Below are 21,379 nucleotides of genomic sequence, written 5' to 3' on the forward strand. Positions count from 1 at the left end.
CTTGCTGAGGGCTCGGCCGCGAGCGAGAGAACCAACGGAGGAGCGTAGAGACCAGGCGAAGGTAGGAGCTGAGTGGCCCGGGCGGGCAAGCGAGCGAGGGCCAGCAGTGGCGACGCGAGACGGCTGGGCACGCGCAGCTCAGCCTGCTGTCCACGCTCCGGGCCGCGCGTTGCGCCAGGTGAGTGTGCGATCGGCGGCGGCGCTCAGCAGCTTCCAGGCCCCTCTGGGGGGCCGCGCGGCCGCCATGCCTGCCCCAACGCCGCGCCTTGGGCCTGCCGCGCGCACTCCAGGCCGAGGCTTCGACTGCGGCCTACTTGGCTACGCGGGGTAGCGGGGTATGCCGAGCTTTTGTCCGTTCGGGCGAAGCTGCTGTTTGTTGATCGACAAAACGATTGTGTGCCTAGGAAAGGAGGATGTGTTTTTTTTTTTTTTTTTTTTTTGGAGGGGGGGCAATGGGGCCGGACAAAGGCGGGGCGGGGGCGGGGCGCCGCGTCCCCTTTCCAGGGCACAAAAGATGACAGCGTGGGTGGCCCGGTTCAGCCATCCCTTCAACAACCCAAAATCCTTAAAAATAAAAAACCCACTCCAAGTCTTTGCTTTCCCATCTCCCCCCCCTTTTGCATATTGGTTCCCTTTAGTGGACACTGAAGCTGTCCCCTCCAAACACTCGTCCATCATGTCCTTACAAAGTTGACCCCCGAATGTCCAAAGTCTGCAAATCACCATATAATCTGCATTTTTAAAAATGAAAATAAATAGTGCACATATCTGCTGTTGCAGTGGCAGTGGCAGCCTTCCCACCTCGCTTCTGTCCCCCGGTTTCTGCCTTCCAGCTCCCTTCTTTCTGTAAGCCATGAAATGTGCAGTTGTCTGTGTGCACACCCGTTCAGGGCATCCCGTCAGATAGGGAAGCTTGGCAAAGCTGGGGACAGCTGGGGGTGGCTTTCCTACTGCTCTGTCCTGGGGGCTCTTTTAGGGGCTTTGGTCAGCCTGCTGAAAGTATAAGGGATTCTGGTCCAGTGGAGTCCAGGATTGCAGATTTGATGCTGTAACTGGTATACTTTGGGCATCACCTTTCCTGGGTTTCCCCTTGTTCCATCTGTCTCACAGGTTGGGTGGTGGGGGTGGGGTGGAGGATGGGGAAGATTGGCATTGCTTTAATAATTAAGTAACACCTGGGGAAGTGTCTTGCAGGAGTTCCTGGTTTTTTCAACTATGGAGAGGATGGATCCTATAACATGTTTCAGAAAACAAAAAGGAAGAGTGTATATCTTTCCCTGTGACCAAGTGGGATTTGCTCAGCCTGCAGCCTAGTGCCAGCACCTTCATAGATGCTGAGGATCTTGGTTGCAGAAGGTTGGGGGTTCCGGGATGTCTCTGTGTCCCATTAGTTGTATATCTGACAGTCCCCAGGCTGGAGACTGCACTGTCTCCAAACAGCTCCTGTCTCAAAATGGGTTCATTACGTGGGTCTTCAGGGGCTCCCACCACTACCAGGAAAGGGCTAATCACTCTCTTTAATTCTCCAGTAATTGCTGCTTTCAGAGTCACCAGGAGGGTGTGTCTCCAGACTGGGCCAGCCTTTTTTTTACCACCCTGCTCTAGCTGTAACTAGTTTTCTTCTTCCCCTCTCTTTTTTTCCCAAGCCTTGTGGGTGCCCTGTATTTAAACTTGCAGGTCCCTTTGCAAGATGCTGGGTGAACTTTCATCTTCTCCCTGGGAGGGCAGGAAGCCTGAGGGAAGAGATTGGGTTGCACAGATTGTCATAAGGTGTTTTGATGTTTGGGGTGGAAATGTCCCTGTGCCAGGTGCTCTGTGTGCCTGTGCATATCCAGGTGCATCTGTGAGTGTGTGCGTTCTGAGCTGGGAATGTACAGGTCTGAATGACAAATGAATTTCTAATCCTTTCCTCTCAGGGAGAGAGCTACCGAGGAGACAGCCTAGTACACAGAGGAGTATCTGGAGACTTAGTCACAGTCCTGTAGATATTTGTCCAGAGCCCGGCTTCTTCCCTGCCCCAGGGGCCCTTCGTTCTCCCTGCCTACCCAGCCCTTACCTAGGTTTCCTGCTCTTGTTTCTCTCCTCTGCTGGGCTCTGGCTCCTTGTTCTGCTCCCACTCCTTCTCACATTATCCTGGGAGCCCCAGCACTGGGTAGCCATCTGTCTGTGTGCTACCTGATACCTGTGGGGAGTCAGCTAGCTTGTCACATCACTCCAGGGGCTCCTTGGGAGTGCTGGGAAGAGCTGCTCTGGCTAGCCTAGTATCCACAAGACAGTGAGGCTGTGAGAGCACGAGCCTGTGTGTGCCTGACACACCGCGCGTACGGGTGAGTGAGCTAAGAGGTAGAGGTGTGGGCTGTGGCATACTTTCTGATTGTTGTCTCTGGATCTGAAGGTAGGCTGGAGGGTTCAGCACCTGGTGGCCTTGGGCTTGTCTCCTACTCCAGAAGCAAGATTAGAGGTACCAGTCTGCCCAAGCCTCCTGGGAACAGGGGACAGGGAGTAGACTATAGCAGATGGCCTGCCTCTAGAGAGGCCCGTCCCTGCAGGGCCTGTGTGTGTGTGTGTGGGGGGGGAGCAGGGACTAGGCTCTGCTTGCCTTCCTTGGAGTTCCGGCTATGGTGGAACCCCAGAGGTCTGGATGGAGATCCCACCTGCAGGCAGGCGCCCTTCCTGCTCTGTCCAGCATCCTGACTCTTTTTCCATCTGTAGAGTTGGCACCTAGCTAGCTCCTGCCCTCAGGTGCCCTTGAGTATCAAGGGCTAGGGGCCAGGAGCTTTCTGTTCGGCACCACTGTTCCCACTGGCTCAGTTCACTGTGACCAGGCCACCCCTGGGGTGGGTGTTCATCGTACTCGGTGTGCAGCTGCTCCTTACCCACACCTTGCTGGGACCTCACTTTCAGTCCTCAGTCTGCCTTCAGCGACCAGTGGTTCTGTTTGCTCCTGCACTCTACTGGTCCCCTATCTCCAGTCCAGGCCTGTGTTTGTACAGACAGGATCTGCCTACGAACATCCTTGGCACCTCATACCCATCCCGTGTAGGTCCCACCATGGCTGTCTTGGCTCCATAGAGGCGACACTGATACCCTCCCCATTGCTACACCCTGTCCTGTTGCTTTGATGAACTTGTTACTTATCTACTTCAGTTGAGTCATTTCTTTAATCTTGGCCTTCTCCTCCACAATAATGTCCCAGAAGTCGTGGGGTGTTCCTGTGCTGGCAGGTTCAGAGAGAGTGACAAGGACCCAGTGACTAGCTAAGCCTTAAATTAGTATCTACTCTGGCAGGTCATGATGGTGAAACAAGAGGTCTTGGCTCCATTCCAATACCACAAAAACAGTTTCAAAGTTGTGAATTGATTTTTAAAAAAGAAGTCTCAGATGAGTTGAGTTTCTGTTCACCCCTACTGGGTGTGGTCTGCTCTAGGACCCTCCTCTTGGCTGGATAAGTTGTTTGGGGCTCTGTCATTCTTCTGTCTGCTATTCCCTTCACTGTGGGGATAGGAGAGCATGAGACATCACTACCCAAACTACTCCAGAAAAGTAAAGTCTACTAAAAATCAAAGCCCAGGGCTGGGGCTGAGTGGACAGAGTGTGCACCTCAGCCCTGGCTTTCTTCCCCAGCACCGTGTAAACTGTGTATGAATCCCAGCGCTCAGGAGGTGGAGGCAGGAGGATGGCAAGTTTTAGATTAGTGTCTATATATTCTACTTTGTCTTGAAACCATGGCTGGGGAGAGGGCTTAGTAGATAGGAGCTGCTGCTGTGCAAGCACAGATGTGAGTTCAAATATCTGTACTGACATAAGAGCTGGCCATAGCCAGGTGTGTCTGCAGCCCCAGTACAGAGGTGGAGACAGAAGGGCCGCAGTCCAGCTCCCTGAGGAGCTGCCAGTCTAAGTGTGGTAAGCCCCAGTCAGCAGAGGCCAAGAAAATGAGACAAGGGTGATGGAGGACACCTATGTTGACCTCTAGCCTCCAACACACAGAGACTCAACATACCAGAAACTCAGCCACAAAGAAATAAGACCAGGGCAGGGGTTTGCATCCCAGCACCAGATAGATGCCTGGGTGAGAGCTTGTGTCTGCCACAATCCTGTTTTGTTCATTTCCTCAGATTTACAGGTGTTTACCCACTGAGATATATCCGTAGCCCTGAGAGATCCTCCTGTGTCCCTTTCCACGGTATTGGGATTGCTGGCTTGCTCAGTCGTGCCTGGCTTGTACAACAAGCACTTTTCCTGGGCATCCCGGTTCAGGCTGTTCCTCTTACTGGAGTGCCAGGCTGGTTGTCCTTGAATATCGGACAAAGAATAAGTTTGTAAGCCAGGCTGTGGTTGCTGCCTTCCTGGCTCTCAGATACAGAAGGGAGCGTGGCAAACTTGGGCTTTTACTTACGGGCCCATCTGAGTGGCAGCTGTGTGTCTGTATGTGCTGCAGGTGGGACTTCAGGGTGGACTCCAGCCTCAGTGCCTTTCCAGAGAAGCTCCAGGCACTGGGCCCTTTGCTGCTTATGCCTGCCCAGTCGACGGTGTGGGGTGTGGAGCCAGATGATCCCTTGCAAGAGGAGAGGCCATGGGGCACTGGGTCTCTGGGGTTATTTCTGACCACAGAGCCGGCAGAAGCCTCCCTGGGTGTGGAATGTGTCAGGTACCTCTAAGCATGGTAGGATAGAAGAGGAGGCTGGGACTGGGGAGCCCAGTGGGTCTCAATAGCTCCCTTAAACTCCTGTGTCCTCTCCATGAGATTTCTTTATACTCTCTATTAGAGAGCCAGTCATAAGGGGTCCTCGCATGCTACCTTCTCAGGGAGGGTGTGGGCAGAGAAACAGGGGCCATACTGCTTCAGGAGCAGAACCCCAAGAATTTAAACACCCTTCTTAGGGGTCATCAGTAGCCTTGGGGGGCCTAAAAGGGTTTCCCACTATCCTTCCAGGCTGCTGCTGGAGCCACAGCATCTTGGTCCCTGGCTGCTAGATGTCCCAAGCTAGAGACCAGTGGCCTCACTCAGTGCAGGGAACCTTTCTGGTGCTCTGACTCTGTCCTTGTGGCTCCCTGCCAGATGATGGCCTGCAGCTGGCTGGCGTGATGGCCTGGAGGGGACTCAGCTGGGGTGGTGTGCTCTTCTGGGTCCCTCTATAGTCGGGCTTACTGTGCCTGGGGCAGGCGCAGCAGCAGCCAGTGACCCAGAGCCTGATGTGCACAGGTTGTCCTGGCACCTCTGGCAACCAGACCAGGGATAGCTGTGTTTGGGGGACCATCGTTGGGGTCACACCTGTCCTGGGTGGTGATAGGCATAGGAAGGAGGAAGAGACGTTGGGTCAGGCCTAGGAGACCCTTGGAGGCAGGCAGGGAGGAGGAGTTCTAGGCTGCGAAGGTGTCTCTGTGTTTCTCTGGGATTCTCTAGCACCAGAGACCCATGGGGGTGGGCATTGGGTTTCTCTCAGGAGCCCTGTAGTCATAGTACAGAGAGATCTGCCAGGTGCATGAAAGGGACCCTTTTGTGGCCATATCTGGCATTTCTGGATCACTTTCTACTAATAAGACCCTTCTGTGGACCCAGCAAGCTCTGGCCTCTGTCACATGCAGGCCCTGTCTGGTCATCAGGGTTACAGGCCCAGCCTGTGTTACTTTGGGAAATGATTAGTTTTGGATTTAAATATTCTTTATAACGTTTCTTGTAGGGTATGGGGCATGTGCCACAGTTGCACATGTAGAAGTCTGGGGTCAGGTTTGGCAGCAAGTGCCTTTACCTGCAAAGTCCTCTCGCAGACCCCATATTTCTGAGCCACAGTAGAAGATGACAGCAGAGCTGGTGAGCCGGCCTCAGTGTGAGCTGCCCTCAGTCACTACATCGGTTACCCGCAGGTGTCCTAGTCCTTGCCGGCCTTCACTTTGGATTTAATTGTTATTGTTGTTGGTGGTGATTGTTACTATTATTTATTTTGGTTTTTCAAGACAGCATTTCTCTGCAGCCCTGGTTGTCCTATAGCTCATTTTGTAAACCAAGCTGGTCTTAAATTTACAAAGATACTCCTGCCTCCGCTACCTGAGTGCTGGGATCAAATTTATACACCAGCACCACTCAGCCAGGCCTTTACTTTAAAAAAATATTTTTTTTTCCGTATTTATTTCATGGGCATTTTGCCTGTGTGTGTGTGTGTGTGTGTGTGTTTGTTCAATGCCTGTTGATGCCAGAAGAGGGGGTTAGATTCCCTAGAGCTGGAGTTACCGAACCACCGTGGTAGTGTCGGATATTGAGGCTGGGTCCTTTGCAAGGGCCTCCAGTGCTCTAACCACTGAGCCATTCGTCAGGCCCACTATTGGGCTTACTTAGGGAGCACAGGGAGGGGAGCAGTCCCTGTGGCACAGATGAGGGGAAGCATCGCAGTGCCTGTGAAGCTGAGCTCTCTGTCATCATCTGCCACACCTGTGGCCTGAGCATGGCTGCAGTTACTTGGCTATAAAACAGCTTCCTAGAGGAATGGAGGGTATAGATCAAGGGTGAGTGCTTACCCAGTACACCAGACCTCAGGATTGTTCCCCCAAACCCCAGAAAGGATGGTATGAAAACCAACTGCAGAGCTGACGATATGCTCAGCGGATAAAGGGGCCTGACCAGGACCCACAGGGAAGGAGAGAACCAGCCCCATTAGTGGTTTTCATGCTTTCACATGCATGACTTCCCCAAAAAATAAATAATAAAAATAAATTGTAAAAATTTATAATATACTAAAAAAATTTTAAAATGAGCCGCAGAGCTAGAGAGATGACTCAGGGGTTAAAAGCACTGACTGCTCTTCCAGAGGTCCTGAGTTCAGTTCCCAGCAATGGCTCACAACCATCTGTAATGAGATCTGATGTCCTCTTCTGGTGTGTCTGAAGACAGTGACAGTGTACTCATGTACATAAATAAATAAATCTTAAAAAAAATGAGCTGCAGAGTTGTGTCCGAAGATGGGTCCCCATGTGTCAGGCCAGGTGCTGGGATGTTAGCATGGGGTTGGGGGTGGGGAAAAGGGGCACCAGAGAGTGCTGATGGGTCCTTCAGGGCACTGCCCCTGCACTGGGTGTCCTGAAAATGATGTGGGCAGAGGTAGTCAGGGGCAGAGACTCCCAAGCACAGACAGACCACACATGTAAAAATCCTGAGGTTGTGCTCCCAGAGCGAAAGAAGGAGCCATTATGCTCAAGGTTCACAGACTGGTACTGTCAGCCTTAGGGTATGTCTTTTGAACAGCCCCTGTGATAGGCAGAAGAACCTTTAGCACCTCTGGGGAGCCTGAGACTTCTCTGCTCCCATTGTGGCTGTGGTAACCTTTGTATCATGCCCTGTGCTACCTCAGGACAGAGTCTGGTAGGGCCTGACAGCTCTGGAGGGGAGGGAGAGAAGGATAAGCATTCTCCCTGGGACAGGTCACCACAGCTCTCTAAGCCTCAGCAGCTTGTCTGATCATGTAGGCCTCCCTAAAGGTTTACATGTGCAGGTACATGTGGGGGCTGGAGGGTACAGTAGGAGTGTCCCTCACTTGTTCTCTACCTTGTCTTGGGAGGCAGGGTCTCACTGAGACTGGAGCTTGCTGTCATGGCTACTGGCCAGAGAGAGCCCCACACATTTTTCACCTCCCCAGTGCTGCCATCATAGGCTGCACCTTGTTCCAGCTTTCTCTCTGGGAGCTAGGGTGGAGTCCAGTCCTCACACTCTGAGGCGCTGGCTCATGTGTGCAGACATGCATGTACACATGCACACATGTCTCTAAGCACAACAGATTTGCTCTCTCACAACTCCTGTTCCTGTCCTTCTGAAACACTTTTAGTGTTGTAGAGTAGCCATTTCCATTATCTATCCCTTCCTGTCTACCCCTTCCTCCCAGCCCCTGCTAGACGCAGACTAAAGCTTTCATGTGTTGGATTTGCCTGCCGTGGGTGTTTGAGTACAGTCTGGCTGTGTGGTGGGCCATGGCTGTGAAGGGCTTGGAGCTGGTGATGAGGATGAGGATCCTATGGCCTTCTGTCTTCACAAGGCCCTTTCTTCTGCATGTAGATGTGTGCCAGTACCCATGTTTTGTGCTGTGGCAGGCTGCAGGATTGCACCGAGGTGTGTGGCGCTAATCATAACTTTCATAAAGCATATCCCTGTTGTCATGTTTTCTGTGACTGGGGATGAGATCACATGGCCGGTCTCTCCCACTGACTTGATGTTATCAAGATTTGTTCACTATGGGTCAGAGCCCTGTTCCTGTTTATGGCTGAGTAATATTCTTTGGAAGGCATGGACCCATTATACATCTGTGTGTCTTTGATGGACATCTTAGTTTTTGAGTTTCTGACTGTTGTGAACATGTGTGAGTTTATTCAGATATGTGTGTGTTCGTTTTTTAAAATTCATTTTGATTTTATTTTATGTGCATTGGTATAAGGATATCAGGTCTCTTGGAACTGGAGTTACCGTTGTGAGCTGCCATGTGGGATGCGAGAAATTGAACCTGGGTCCTAAGCCATCTCTCCAGCTCTGTGTGTTCATTTTTGCTGGGCTCAGTATGTGTTCCAGAGTGGCTGCCCCACTATCCATGCCTCGGCAGTGTGCGATACTTTCAGTTTTGGCGGGGTCTCATGGTTAAGCCTAGAGATCCCAACCCTTTTGCCTTGCTCAGTGTCCACTCCTGGAATCCTGTTGCCTGGCTGTTCTCTCCTGTTGAGCTGGGTGCTGCATTGTGTCCTGAGCCCCCACAGGGTGTGTCCTAGGGTAAGGGACCTCTGAGGTGGGAATCCCTGGGCCGTCAGCCTTTCCTACCCAGGTCATGACAGTCTCTGACAGCACAGGCATCCCTGGGGCACCATCATATGGTGACTTCTACTGTGACACTTCATGGAGTACATGCTTCTCCAGCTCTGAGACCTGCCTAGTGAGATGAGAGTGCCAATGGCCTCCTCCCTTCACAGTGTTGTTTCCATGCCCCCCACACCTCCATTGCTGCGTGGCCTTGGGCAAGCCATGTCCTGACTGTGTTTCCTTCACCATCTGCGATAGTATAGTGATGGTGCCCCACTGCTTCAGATGGCTGTGGTGTGGCAGCACATTAGTGTCTGTGTGTGTATACATGCACATGTGTGTCCATGCATGTCCACATGTCCATGTGTATGTGCATGTTTATGTGTTGTGTGAATGTGTGTGCATGTGTCCATGCCTATGTGGACTACGTGTCCCTGACTGATCTTGATAGGTGCCTTGCCCCAGTGGGCCCTCAGTCATACCGTAAGGTGGAGGTCGGGCAAGTGAGGAGACCTGTCCCAGGCCACTGGGCTCAGGGAAGCCCTGGGATGGCGGGGGCATCCAGCTCCATCTTTGGTCCTCCAGCCACACCTCCAGCAGGCTGTGGTTCCAGAAGGCAGCCCTGCCACAGGTAACTTAGTTCCCTGCCCTACCCTAGCACTGGCTTACTTCTTTATTTTATTATTTTTATTTGTTTATTTTCACTTTTAGTGTACTTATTATGTGTGTATACACAAGTATGTGTGGGTCTGTGTGTCACATACTTTGCCTGTAGAGGGAGTCACTTTTCTCCTTCCACCACAGGGGGCCTGGGGTTTGAGGCAGGTGCTAGCCATTCTTATGTTTGTCCCTGGCAAGTCATCCCGGCCTGATTGGTGTTATTTAAGACACGGATTATTTGCCTGAGTGAGTGTGTGTGACCAAGCGTGTTTGTGCTCAATCATTTGTGTTTGTGGTGAGGTCAGTGTGCAGACGTGTGCTCCCACTCATTTTCTCTGCCTTATTCTCTGTGATAAGGCTTCAACACTACTAGCAAGGGAGGAGGGTTCTGGAAAGGCTCCCAGGTGTCTTTCCTGAGGCCCCCACATAGGGGCATTCTGGGGATGCCTAAGATCTCCTTTTCCTTTGCCCTTTGAACCATCTCAGGCACAGTGGGCTGAGTCCTCTCTCCAGGCTGGACCGAGTTGTCAGATGTATCACCTCTAGCACTGACAGGCTCCATCTTTGCTCTGTGGTAGTCTGTTAGTACAAAGAGAATCCAGGGTTTAAGTGGGCAACTTCCTGTCATTCCTTTTCACTGGGAACAGCCCTTAGAATCTGTGAAGGCTTGATGAGGTCAGGCAGGTAGGGAAGAGAAATGTCACTGTGTCCTCGTAGTGTTGGTGCAGACATTCTGGAGTGGGACTGTTCTGCTTGGTGACATGAACTCCAATTAGAGGTTCTACTCTGTTCCTTGAGGGAGATATTTGAGCTGTGAGAGCTCACTACTGGTCCCCTCTGGGAAAGCTGTAAAGAGAGAAGGGCATCTCGTGGCATTGCTCTGTGCCTATCTGTTATCTGCCTTCCATTCTGAGGCACAACACAGTTTCTCCCCCCCTGGGTTGTTGTTGATTTCCCCTCCTCTGCTGACATCATGGTGTTCATGGCTCTTGAACCACACTGCTCTTAGCACATCCTCGTATGCCACCCTGTGGTGGATTCCTGATGCTTCTCCCAGGAGCTTAGCTGTGTGTTGTCTGCCTCGGGTGTTGTTTGCCTCGGGCTGTCATTGATTCTAGACCCTGGTCAGTGTTGCAAGGCCTGTGCACACTGCAAGTACAGGCGTGGGACAGTGTTTAGTTTCAAACTGAAGGACATGTCTGTATGTATAGCTAACCTGGATGAACATCCTATGTATCCACTTATCTTTTCTTCCATCCATCCACCCATCCACCAACCCACCCACCCATTTGTCCACCTACCATATCCCCCTCTTGCCCTCTTCCCAGCAGCAGTATTGTCAGTTTACACCAAGGCCTACAGTTTCCATGCACTGTCCCTTAGACCTCTCAGCTCCTGTGACAAGCTTCCTCTGTTGACAGTAAGACCCACCCTCTGTACCAAAGGAGCTGCATCTTACACGTTTGTCTTGGGGTGCATGGCTCAGGCTGTTGTGCAAGTTTTGTGGTCCTGTCCCCTGCCATGGCTGTGCCTTTCAGTTGAAATAAAGTCTTTTCTTGGTCCTCTTCCTGTCTGAGTAGGGACCTCACTGGTTTCAATTTCTGCTTGCTGATGCCTTTGGGACATGGAAGGTGAACAAGGCTCATTGTTGGGTCTGTCTGTGCATGGTGTGAATGTCACTGGCCTTCCTTCCACCTCCCATGTCTCACAGTCTCTGTGGAGCCCACAGGCCAGCCTCTGTGCAGCCAGTATCTTGTGCTCAGCCTCTGTCCCTAGTTTCTGCAGTGCCACCTTGCTGCACCTTGCTCCCCATGTGCTGGAAGAGACATTTCCACCTTGTCAGCTGCTTCAAAGGTCCCTCTTGTTAGCCTTCTGGGGCCCTCGGTCCACATGCCATTCCCCATGTCGCCTGCAGGGTGTGCTGTTCTTGCTCACAGTTTCAACTTCCTGAGCTGAGTAAGGCCATCTTTCTGTACTTCCAAAGAAGTTGTGTTTTGCCATTGACTCATTTTCTAGGGGAGTTTTGACATTTCTCCCAACTTTCATTTGGCTTCTTTTTTTTTAAGAAAAAGGCTTGTTTGTTTATTTATTTATTATATACAGGTACACTGTAGCTGTCTTCAGACACACCAGAAGAGGGCATCAGATCTCATTACAGGTGATTGTGAGCCACCATGTGGTTGCTGGGATTTGAACTCAGGACCCCTGGAAGAGCAATCAGTGCTCTTAACCACTGAGCCATCTCTCCAGCCCTAATTTGGCTTTTTAAAAAAGTGCATTTGGTTTTTTCTTTACTTCTCTGTGTGTATGAGGGCGATCCTCCTCAGTATGTGTGGGAGTTCAGGGAACAGTATTCAGGCCTCCGTCTCTCTTCCCACCATGCAGGACCCCAAGGTATAGCCCCAAACACCTTTACCTGCTGAACTGTTTTAGCATTTAATTAAATTATGTGTGTATGAGCACAGTGCTTGTGGAGGCCAGAGAGGGCATCAGAACCCAGAGCTGGAGCCATCTGCCATGGTGCTGTGGACTGAGGATACCTCTGAAGGAGCAGCCAGTGTGCTTAGCTCTCCAACTTTAATTTCCTTCCTTCCTGTTTTTTGTTTTTGTTTTTTTGTTCCCAGACAAGAGTCTCACTGTGTATCCTTGGCCTATTCTGTTCTTGGCCTATGCTGAGCTTGAACTCACAGTATTCTGTCTGCATCTGCTCCTCAGTTCTGGGATTAAAGATGTATGCCACCATGCTTGACAGTTTGTTTTTTTTTTTGTTTTTGTTTTTTTGGTTCTTTTTTTTTCAGAGCTGGGGACCAAACCCAGGGCCTTGCGCTTCCTAGGCACGCGCTCTACCACTGAGCTAAATCCCCAACCCCTGCTTGACAGTTTTAAAATTTGATTTTTGCTATTTTTTGAGACAGAGTCTGGCCTTGTAGCCTCGGATGGCCTTAAACTCATAAATGCCCTGCTTTCGCCCTTGAGAACAAGGATGACAAGCACTCACTGTCCTGAACTGGTCCTCGGTCCTCTTATGCTCCACTTTCCAGTTCTGTGATACATCCTGCGGCACCAGTACGATTGACTTCAAGAGAAAAAGCAGTTCTGGGCTGGTAAGCGGGCTCAGTGGGTAAGGCTCACATGACCCAGTGGCTGCTGCCCTGCCATGCCTGTGCACGTGCTGTCTGTCCTCTGACTGCCACACGTGGGCACTCACATACAAGATGAGCAAATGGAAATGCTATGAATGTTCCCATCTGCACTCACGCTCGTCCTCACAGCAGCTTCATCCACTCCACTGAGGTGCTTGTCCATGGTAGGCCTGGTCACCTGCCCCTCAGGCCTGTGTGCCACTCCTCTATGGCTGTGCAGTTCCCATTGTTCCCAGGTGACAGGTGATCATTATGGGTTAGACTACAGAAGTAACATCAGAATTCAGGGAGTGGGGCTGTGGACAGATAACTGTGTCCTTCTGGAAAATAATGACTGTACTGTTGGGGTATTCTTGAGCTCTCCTAGGGAATGTAGAGAGGCTCCTGGGCATCCCCCTGTGCCAGGGTCTTGCCTGTAGCAGAAGCCAGTGCCTGGCTGCTTCTGCCATCTGTAGCTACCCTGTTGTCAAACTTTGGCCTCACATCCATCCTCCATTGGCTTAAAGCCCTGGACCCTGGGACTCTGGGTGTCTTTACTGTTGTCATGCCCTGGGTCTTTAGGCATATCTGAAGTCTATCTCTAGTAATGACGGGTTGTAATGGTGTGTCTAAGGGTTCTGCTGCCTGGTTCCTGGCACTGTGGCCAGCCTTGCCTTGTCCCTCTGCTTGACAATATCCCCACCATGCCCTGGGTCAGCCTCTGTGTCTCCTTGTCACACCTCCTGCTACCTTTCTGGAGGGGTTGGGTTTCTGGGTTTCTTGTCACAACACACTGGAGGCTATTGGCAAGCCTGTGTGGCCTGTTCCAGGTCATCTCTGTCTTGACCTGTCTGGATAGAGAGTTGGTGTTGGGAAGACTGCAGGGGAGTTCCTAGTGTTGCCCCCTTGAACCACTTGCCTGGTACCTATGTGATCATATCAGCCAAGGCTCTTTTGAGAGCCCTAAGGCTGTGGCCTTGTGCTAATGACACCTCAAGGATGCTGGGAAGAGACACATCTCCTGATGGGAGCTCACTGTGGGGACAGAGTGTGGCTCTAGTCCCTGCTTCCTGTTCCTGCACCTGTCTGGGTCTGAGAGGGGTCTGCAGCCACACAGGGAACTCCTCCTTGTGGCAGCTGTGTCCTGCTTGGGTTGCTATTTTAGGGACTTGGGCTGGGGAGAAATGAGGAGTCATATGAAGTATGGGCTATTGTCTAAATAGGCTGCAGGTGGTGGCTTTCTGTGGCCCCTTGGTCTCCCTGGTGGCTGGCTTGGGACACCCTGATGGATAGAGTCATCCTGCTGTGGTAGAGTTGCTGCTGAAGACCTTCTGGGATTTTGCTTGGAGAACAGGGCTTATACAAGAGCCCTGTGATGTACAGGAGCTGTGATGCTGTACAGTGGCCGTCTGCTCAAGCTGGTCAACTCTGCTCTACAGCTCTCTCAGAACCACAATAGAGTCTATGCCTAGTACCAGGTCAAGAGCAGGCACTCCATCCAGTGCAAATGCCTCATTGCTATATGTTAGCAGCTGCTTCTGTTGGCTTCAAATGTCCCTGAGGAAGTGTCTGCTCAGATCCTTGCCTGACTTTTCATGGCTTTTCTTTGAGTAGCAAGGTCTGTATGTTCTAAATGCTGGTCCCTTTTCTTGTAGCTGAGTGGTAAGGACTTCTTTTTCTTTTTCTCTTTCTTCCTTCCTTCCTTCCTTCCTTCCTTCCTTCCTTCCTTCCTTCCTTCCTTCCTTCCTTCCTTTCTTTCTTTTTTTTCAGAGCCGGGGACCGAATCCAGGGCCTTGTGCTTGCTAGGCAAGCGCTCTACCACTGAGCTAAATCCCCAACCCCGTAAGGACTTCTTATATGTTGTGAATGCTTGCCCCTTTTCTTGTTGTCGAGTGGTAAGTATCTCAGGCTTTCAATTGCTGTGATGAAACACTATGACCAAAACAAGTTGGGAAGGAAAGGGTTTTGGGGCTTATACTTCACTAGATTGTAGTCTATCACTGAAGGAACTTGAATAGGGCAGGAGTCTGGAGGCAGGAGTTGATGCAGAGATCATGAAGGGTGCTGTTTACTGGTTTGCTCCCCATGGCTTGTTCAGCCTGCATAGAACCCAAGACCACCAGTCCAGGGATGACCCCACCCACAGTGGACTGGACCGTCCAACATCAAATCACTAATTAAGAAAATGGCTACAGGCTTGCCTACAGTTAGATTTTCTGGAGGCATTTTCTCAGTTGAGGCTCTGTCCTCTCTGATGACTCTAGCTTGTGTCAGGTGGACATGAAACTAGCCAGGACAAAGGTGAGCTCTTTGTATATTCTAGATACTGGTCCCTTGTCTTCTTATTGTTGAATGATGAAGACTCTTTTCAGAACTCTGGTCTTCTGGGACCTGTGGCTCTCAGGTATTTCCTAGGTTGCCTCTCTTGTATCTTGGCAGCCTTTGAGTCCAGAGGATGTGCATGTCTCCTTTTGCCCCTTGTCTGAGAGCCACCTGCTTCAAGGCCACAACTACTCTTAGGGTTGATGGCTGATTTTAAAATTTGGAGGGGTTGGGGATTTAGCTCAGTGGTAGAGTGCTTGCCTAGAAAGCTCAAGGCCCTGGGTTCGGTCCCCAGTTCCGAAAAAAAGAAAAAAAAATTTGGTCTGCACAGATTTAGAATTAATTTTGTGTGTGATGTGAATCAGGGTCTACATTCATTCTTTTCTTTTCTTTTCTTTTCTTTTCTTTTCTTTTTTTCAGAGCTGGGGACTGAACCCAGGGCCTTGTGCTTGCTAGGCAAGCACTCTACCACTGAGCTAAATCCCCAACCCCATTCATTCTTTTCTATGTAGATTGTAGGAACTTCTCTTGAACAAAACCCACCCCCTCCCCATTGGGTGGGTCTAGCCTTAGCACAGATCTTCAGTGGGTCTATTTAGGAATCTGAACTCTGGTAGCTCTTGCATTGTAGCTCTCACTTAGCCAGGGCCAGGTCTCTTATTGCTGGAGGTGCTAGGACTGGAACCCATGGCTGCCCCAGCCACCTCCCACTCATACTTGTTTAGTTCTTGGAACTTTGCTATCCCGAGCTGTCTGACACCATTTTTTGCTGGGCTGGTGATCAGCAAGCTCCTATCTCCATAGACACACACCTCTACCTCCACTCCCCACACTTACCACTCCCTTACCCCCTCTGGCAGCTCAGTACTGCCCTTTACCTGGCTGCTGGGATTTGAATTCAAGTCCTGTGCAGCAAGCACTCTCACCCACTGAGCTATCTCTCCAGCCCTTCTGTTGGCTTCTCTGTTCTTTCAGACAGAAAGTTGTGGGTTGGTACTGTGCAGCTTGGTACTCAGCCTGCCCAGAAGCAGAGTGGGAGACAGCTGGGGCAAGGTCAGGAACCCCAGGGACAGGGCAGTCTCCAGACAGCAAAGAAGGAGGAGGAGGGGATGGGTGCTGGTGCTGGGCTTGGGAAGACTAGCCCAGGGGATTCTGAAGGCATGGTGACAGTGGGGGTGGGGTGTGGCAGGGCCTTGGGTGCTGGGAAGGAAGTTTTCAGCCTTTCACTACTTGGGGGGTGAATGGGGGGGGGGCTTGGGGATTTAGCTCAGTAAGGCCCTGGGTTGGTCCCCAGCTCCAAAAAAAAAAAAAAAAAAAAAAAAAAAAGAAAAAAAAAGGAGGTGCATGGGGAAGAGGGATGGGCCGTGTTGGGCAAGGCTGAGCATCCGAGCAGTGGTAAAGGCAGCTAGAGCCCTGAACAGTTGTGACAGGAGCACAGGTGGGGCCATAAAGGGTGCACATTGGTAACCTCAGCCATAGGCTCCAGTCACAAGGTACGAGTGCCACAGTGGCACTTCTCTTCTCCAAGTCCTGAGCATTGGAGTCCCTGTGCACTAAATGGTGACGTACTGGTGGGACTGCACTGACCTAACTCTAGAGGTCAGGGGCTTAAAAAGAGCAGGCACTTTGTGCTTTTGAGGCCAGGTGTAGCCCAGACTTAGTGTGTAGCTGAGGCTGGCCTCAGGTCCTGCCCTCCTCTTCCACAGGCAGATGCCATCACACTTGGCTAAACGTGAAATCAGAAGCTATCTGTGGCTTCTCTGTTGTTACTCGACTGCTGTCAGCTCTCACTATGCTAATTCACAGTGGGGCAACAGAGAGTCAGGGACAGCCTACATGTTATTGAGCAATGGCAGTGCTGGACAGGGCTGTGCTGGACTAGACAGGTAGGGGGCTATAGCCATGGAGCCTAGGCACAAGCTCTCATCTGCACCCCGCACACTGCTGCTGCTGGAGGTGCCTGACAGGAAGCATCCTGCCTGCTTTCTTGAGCCTAGGTCATCTGGCCACCTCAGCCCCCTAGAATCTCGTGGAACCCCCAGGTAAATGCCAGGCGCAGGGAAACAGGTTGGCTGGCCTGAGTGCGGAGCCTAGGTTGGGTCTGGTGAGGCCTGGTGGGTTGTGAGGTGGAGTCTGTGCTCCTGTGTTGTGTATCAGTGGTGACTGAGGCACTCTCAGCACTGGTAACTGGGGACTGTTATACTGAGGTGGACTGCAGCTCAGGACACCTGTGGGCTGTGGGCTGTGGGACCTGTCTCCTTTAGCCACCACCAGCAAGAAGTTGGAATCAGGACTGGGGCTGGGGTCTCCAGAAATGGTAGTAACTTTTTTTTTTTTTTAAAGATTTTATTTATTTATGTATGTGAGTACACTGTCACTATCTTTAGGCACACCAGAGGAGGGCATCAGATCCTATTACAGATGGCTGTGAGCCACCATGTGGTTGCTGGGATTCGTACTCGGGACCTCTGGAAGAGCAGTCAGTGCTTTTAACTGCTGAGCCATTTTCCAGCCCCGGATGGTAACTTTTGAAGCACCTTATAAACACTGGACATAAGCCATGTGGGGTGATGCACTCCTTTAATCCCAGAGGCAGATAGATCTCTCTGAGTTTGAGGCCAGACTGGGCTACTTAGTGAGTTCTAGGATGTAGTGTGTCTTGAAAAAAAAAAAAAAATACACAACAGTACAACCCTAGTGGACGTGGTGCTAGAGAGATGGTTTGGTGGTTAAGAGCAGTGGCACTCTTCTAGTGGACCAGGGTTTAATTCTCAGCACCCATATCAGGGGCTCACAACTATGTAGCTCTAACTCCAAATGATCAAAAATTCTGGCTTCTGCAGGCCCCTGTACTCACATGCACACATAGTTTTCATCTTCACCTCTTAGGTCACCGCTGCTTCTCACGTGTACACACACAAGCACATATATAACTTTAAAATCCTTAAAAGCGTAGATCCACAGAAAGAGAGCCTGTTTGTGGGGTAGTGTTTCCAGGGGTGAACCCAGGGCCTTGTGCATGCTGATCTGTGCATAGCACCAAGCCTCACCCAGGCCCCCTGTGACGTGTGAATCATGTTCAGTGCACTGTCCTGTGCTCATGTGTCTGGTTCTGTGGTGGCCATCAGAGTCCCTGCCCAGTGCCCAGTGGAATGTTGTTTCCACCCATGTGCTTCTTAGCTCCCCTAGAAAGGCAGTGAGGTACTTCTAAGCAGTTATCCTTTCACACAGCAGGTCCCTCTGCCCTCAGGAAGCCAGGTGGGTTTGTGGGTGTCTGGGGTTGAAGACACAATCCTGGGCCCTATGTGTGAATTTGGGCATGACTACTACACTGCTCTGCAGCTTGGATAGGGCTAATTTAGCAGGGCATCTGCAGTGGCTTGGGGTTCCCTAGGAAGATGCAGGGCTGAGAAAGGCCCAGATGGGGCTGTCAAGTTGTAGGTAAACATTTGGGGTTTCCTGGGCTTCATGTTGGCTCTGAGCTATGGAGACATATGCCACTGCCAAGTGGGTTCATTGCCACCTACCTGGTTCAGAGATGACTCCCAGAAAGGTGACTTTGCAAGGCCATTGAGCTGGCCAGGCCACAGCAGATCGGAGCTGGGGGGAGCCCTTTCTGCTTGTTGTAGACAGGAAGACTCAAAAGGCTTGACCTGCAGGGCCTGGCTAAGCATCTTAGATGGGAGGGTCTGCAGGTCTTGGAATCCCTGTGTGGCTTGAGCTTTATTATTAACTCAAAGCTGGCACAATAGAGCCTTGTACCAGAGATTACTGCCTGTTGGGTTCAAAACTACCAGAGCCACCGTCCCTGCAGGTGGTGTGGATTACTGGTGGGTGAGAAGCAATGGCCCAGTGGATCTGGCTTGGAAGTCATTCTGTCTTAACCTCCTAAAACAACTGCTTTTGTCCTTCAAGCTTAGCTGTGCCCCAGGTAGCCTTTGCCCTCAAATAAGGTACTCTGAACCTGGATGACCCCAAAGGGAGTGGAAGAGTGTGTGCTGAACCTGGGTTCCTCCCCAACTCCCAGAAGGAAACTGAGGAATTCACACTGAGGCCTTGCCCAGGGAGATTCTCTGGACACATAGGGCTTGGCAGGTCCTGCAGGCTTCTCCTCTGTCAGGAGCATCAATTTGGCCCACCCCCAAGAGTGGACAGCTCAGTGATTTGCAGTATATTCACAGAGTAGTGTCACCATGACTACTGCCTAGTTCCAGAACATTGCATTGCCCCAAAAGGAAACTCCATCCCCAGGAGCAGTTAGTTACCTCTTTCCCCACTCTAGCACCCACAAATCCACTTCCCATTTGTGGACTGGCCTGTTTTAGACATTTCCTGTTATGGAGTCCCAAACTGAGTGGTGTTTATTAGGGTTTCTATTGCTGTGATGAGACATCTTGACCAAAAGCAACTTGGGGAGGAAAGTCTGTCTCTGTCTCCCAAGTGCTGGGATTAATGGTGTGGGCCACCAACCACCAAGCAAGAGACATTTTCTTAACTGAGGCTTCCTTTCAGATGACTCTAGTTTGTGTTAAGTTGACATTAAATTAGCTAGTACAAGTGGCTTTTGTTTCTGGGTCTCTTGCTTAAGCTGATCTTCAGGTCCCTCCACACTGTGGGTGACTGAATCTCACTCTTGTTCAGGGTTGCTTGGTAATCCAGTGTGTGGTTGGGCCATACCTTATCTGTTATCTACCTTGTTTCTGGTTTGGCTGTTGTGTGCAACGTGAAATCACACCATGAATTTGCATTGGACTCTCTGGTTTGTGGTGGCAGTGACTTCCGGCTGTGGTGTTTGAATAGGAATGGCCCCCATAGGTTCATATATTTGCATAGGTGGGATTAGGAGATAAGGACTTGCTGGAGGTATGTCACTGGGGTGGGCATGGGGGTTTCTAAAGTCCACATCAATCTCAGTCTCTCTGCTGCTGTCTGTGGATCAGGAGGTAAAGCTCTCAGCTGTGCCCCAGCACCATGTCTGCCTTCATGCCACATTGCTCTCTGCCATGATGATAATGCTCAAGCCTCTGAAACTGTAACCAGCCCCCATTGAATGCTTTTTCTTTTTTTAAATCAGAGTTGCTGTGGTCATAGGGTTCTTACAGCGATAGAAGTGTGGCCGTTATAGGCCTTTGGAACTCAGAAATTCCTGGAGCAGTGAGTGTGTCTGGGAGTTGCTTCTCCAAGTCTCAGGGGCTATGATCTGTTCTGTGACAGTTGGTAGCAGCTCTGCCCTGCCCTGGGCCATAGCTTAGTCAGAACATGTAAGACTTCCACATTAATCCATCCTGCTTTCTCCACAGCCTTGAGTCCTTCTACCTCAGCCTCCCAAGTGCCTCCCCAGACACCCAGTCTGCCTGCACAAGATGGGTGCAGCTGAGCCAGCTCTGAGGAGTGGTCCTGTGTGATGTCACATGTTCCTGTGCTGGTGTGACTTAGGATGGTATCCTTTAGTTTACCTCCCCCCCCTTTTTTTTTCCTTTTCTATTTTTCGGAGCTGGGGACTGAACCCAGGGCCTTCGCTTGCTAGGCAAGCGCTCTACCACTGAGCTAAATCCCCAACCCCCTTTAGTTCCCCCTTAATCAGATAGGACAGGGGCTGGAGAGATGGGGTTAAGAGCACTGACTGCTCTTCTAGAGGTTGTGAATTCAGTTTCCAGCAACCACATGACGGCTCACTACCATGTTTCAGTGATAGCATGCTCATATACATAAAATAAATAAACAGCAACAACAACAACATGTCAGAAAAGCAGACGGATGTCCCGTGTCCCTTCTGTAAGCATGGCAGGCCTCTGCAGTTCCCTGACAGCTGGCTCCTGGGAGCGCTTGGTCTGGCTGGCCTGTCTACTCCTGGTGCTGTGCCAAGCCCACTGCCCACTGCCCACTTGCTCCCGTGGCCTTGCGGCCCAGCCTCCTCATCTCTGGAGTTAAATAACAAAGTTCAAAACTTACCAGCCACAGCCCTAGGCTCCCAGTCAGCCTTGGCCTCTGTGCCCTCTGTTGTCCAGCCCACCTTCCTGCAGTTCAGCTGACCAAGCAAGGCCCTCAGGGCTTATTCTCCCTGCCAGCCTTCTTGCTCCCATCCCACCCCTGCTGTTCACCCAGATAAAGGAAGAGAGGGCAGGGCTGCTGGGGAAAGCCACATGTGGAGGACTGGAAGGTGCCTCAGTCACAGAATGCTGGCTTCTTGTGCTCAGGGGTCACACTCTAAGAGGAGTGGGACAGTCAGCGTTCTAGAGGGAAATTGTGCTGTGGGACCTGTCAGGGAACCCCAACATGATTCCAGCCATACCCTGGAACCGGCTCAGGGAGATGTAGCCACCTCCCTTCTGGGGACTGAGCTTGAGTTATGGGGCCTCTCAATATGTTGGCCCAAGCCTATGGTCAGCTGGGAGTCACCATGGAGTTTGAGGTATCAGACCTCCAGGGTAGGGATCTTCAGGAGCAGGAGGAGTTGGGAAGATACCCTTTGACACCTGTAGTGGCACCAGTGAGGAGCCTGTCA

At 51.2% G+C, this 21,379-nt stretch overlaps 1 protein-coding gene across 2 annotated transcripts in view; it reads left to right on the plus strand.

Moving 5' to 3' along the window:
- Positions 1-21,379, plus strand: part of Kdm4b (lysine demethylase 4B) — a 78,344-nt gene continuing 56,965 nt past the window's right edge. For both annotated transcript variants that reach the window (XM_032900755.1, XM_032900754.1), the window contains exon 1: positions 1-178. The gene's annotated coding sequence lies outside the window, so the exon portion shown is untranslated. The remainder of the gene's footprint in view (positions 179-21,379) is intronic.

Source organism: Rattus rattus, chromosome 4, assembly GCF_011064425.1.
Source record: "Rattus rattus isolate New Zealand chromosome 4, Rrattus_CSIRO_v1, whole genome shotgun sequence".
Lineage (NCBI taxonomy): Eukaryota > Metazoa > Chordata > Mammalia > Rodentia > Muridae > Rattus > Rattus rattus.